Source organism: Tupaia chinensis, unplaced genomic scaffold (genome assembly GCF_000334495.1).
Source record: "Tupaia chinensis unplaced genomic scaffold, TupChi_1.0 Scaffold000559_1, whole genome shotgun sequence".
Taxonomy (NCBI): domain Eukaryota; kingdom Metazoa; phylum Chordata; class Mammalia; order Scandentia; family Tupaiidae; genus Tupaia; species Tupaia belangeri.
Genome location: NW_006160071.1, coordinates 150,980 through 153,366, shown reverse-complemented (window position 1 = coordinate 153,366; position 2,387 = coordinate 150,980). Strand labels below are relative to the sequence as shown.

Below are 2,387 nucleotides of genomic sequence, written 5' to 3'. Positions count from 1 at the left end.
GTGCAGGTGTGAGTCCCCGCGCGGCCGCCTAGGACCGGCAGGGCGGCGAGGCCAGAGCGGCGGGGCCCCGGGAGCCCGGACTCGCGTGGTGCTCCGGCCTCCGTTTCCCTTCTCAGGGAAGTGAGGGGTCACCCAGGACTCTGGCGTGGACTACAGTGGGGCTGAGGCTTCTGGGCCTCTGGGGAGGGGTATTTATTGATTGGAGCGTTTTCAGGAGCTTTCTCCTCGCTTTTCTTCCTGTAATTATTTAATCCTCGTGTGTGCCCTGTGTTTAGGGATAATAAAGACTTTTATTTATTTTCTTCGGTGCCTCCTCCCTCTTTTGAGAACTGAGTGGGCTGCCCGATTGCAAACTGGGGCTCCTGGCTCAATCCAGGGTGCTAGGTGTTTGAACCTGAACACCCTCACCTCCATTCCCTCTTTTGGAAATAGGGATGTTAATCCTAAGGGTCAAGGTTATTGTGAGGTTAAATTACTCACTCATAAATAAGAGGGGAGCTTCAGAAAGTTTGGGGAAAATGGAATTAAACTATGAGTTTATTTTGGTGCAAAAAATTTTTAAAAATCCACAAGTAGGGACCAGTAGTTAGCATAATGCCTATGCTGCTGGACTCTCATGTAGTCAACTGTGGTTCAAGTCCCAGACCCAGTGGCTTAAAATCATACCAGGCGCGTGTGCATCTGTGCCCAAGATCCCGAGAGGAGAATGGAGAAGGGATTGCAGCATGGCCATCCCCCCTGGGGGGTGATTTCTCACTTTCTCTCTCTCTCTCTCTCTCTCTGTCTTTCTGGCGAGCACACACGCCCAATAGCAAAAACCTCTCAAAAAAAAAAAAAAAAAGAAATCCATAAATAGTTTTTCATTATCTGTGTCATTTTCCATGAACTTTCCGAAGACCCTCTGGTACTTCCAGAGGACCTGTCCTGGCTAGTCACTGTCCGGCTCAGTGGTCGCTCTCGGAGCATCCTCAGAGAAAGCGGACTCCTCCCTTCTCTCCTTGCCCCCACCCCCCCAGCCTCTCTCAACTGGCTTCGTAGCTCACAGAAGCGGGAAGTCAGAGGGTACAGGAAGAAAATGTTCGGAGTCCCTGTCAGCACAGTTTACCCCTCGCTTTCATCTGTGCCCACGCCTGCCAGCTTTGTCCCATTGCAGAGGGTGAAGCACTGTGCTCTCAGACAGCAACGACCCCTCCTACTTGGGCTCTGGACCCCACGCCGTCATTTCCCGAAGGTCTCACTCCGGTAGCTTCCACCTGACCCTCCCTGCTACGTCTGCTCTCCCGACACAGCAGCGTCCAGGCATGCAGTCAGTCTCACGGTTAAGATCCCCTCTCTTGACCTCAGTGTCTTCTTGAGCTGCGGCCCCATTTCCCTTTCTGTTATAGTAAAACTCCTGGAGAAAGCGGTCTGCATGTGTCTCCAATCGCTCTCCCACCAAGTTCACCTATTCCAAGTCCGGGTTCATGCCTGGAGACCTCCCGAACATCCTTGACACATGGGGACCTGTAATCCTGGGCTGGCTGAAGCTGGGGGCGGGTTGTACCGCTCAATGGTTTTTAGTAAGTTTAAGTACAGCCGTCACCACAATCTTAGAACATTGTTTTTTTGGGGAGAGGTTTTTGCTATTGGGTGTGTGCGCTCGCCAGAAAGAGAGGCAGAGACAGAACGCAAGAAATCACCCCCAGGGGGGATGGCCACGCTGCAATCCCTTCTCCATTCTCCCAGGATCTTGGGTACGCACACACACGCACCTGGTGTGGGTTTAAGCCACTAGGTCCGGGACTCAAACCGCAGTTGACTACATGGGAGTCCAGCGACATAGCCATTACGCCAACTGCTGGTTCCAATGTTACAACATTTTCATGTTAGGACATTTTACCCCTCTAAAAGGAATCCTGCACTTGGCAGTCACTCCTCTCTTCATCTGTGTCCCCCTCCCCCACCTGAAGACCATTCTGGACATTTGAAGTAAATGGAATCTCACTATGTTCTGCCTTCTTCCATGCAGCACGATGTGTTCGAGGCTCATCCTCGCATCATCCTCGCATCACCCTCGCATCACCGTTACTAAGTACTAACCCTCCTTCTCACTGGCAATTAGTATAGTAGGAATAAGTCACTTTTATTTTCTTTGTTATGCCTGATCGCTGGAGAGAGACAGCGAGGGAAGGAAAGTGAGAAATCACTCCCCGGCGGATGGCGGATGGCCATGCTGCAATCCTTCCTTCGCCTCTCCGGAGTTCGGGCCAGCACAGACAAGTGCAGCTTAAGTACTTTGCCGGGGCTGGGACTTGAACTGCTCAGGCAGCCAAGTGAGGTCCAGCCAGCTTACACACCATGCCACTGGCAGGCTGTCACACCCAGTACCCGCGCCTGGACATTTGGAT

The 2,387-nt window shown here is 52.2% G+C and overlaps 1 protein-coding gene across 1 annotated transcript in view; it reads left to right on the top strand.

Moving 5' to 3' along the window:
* LOC102483298 (hyaluronan synthase 1) overlaps positions 1 to 2,387 on the top strand; it is a 24,380-nt gene that overhangs the window by 16,795 nt on the left and 5,198 nt on the right. The gene's annotated exons all lie outside the window — the stretch shown is intronic.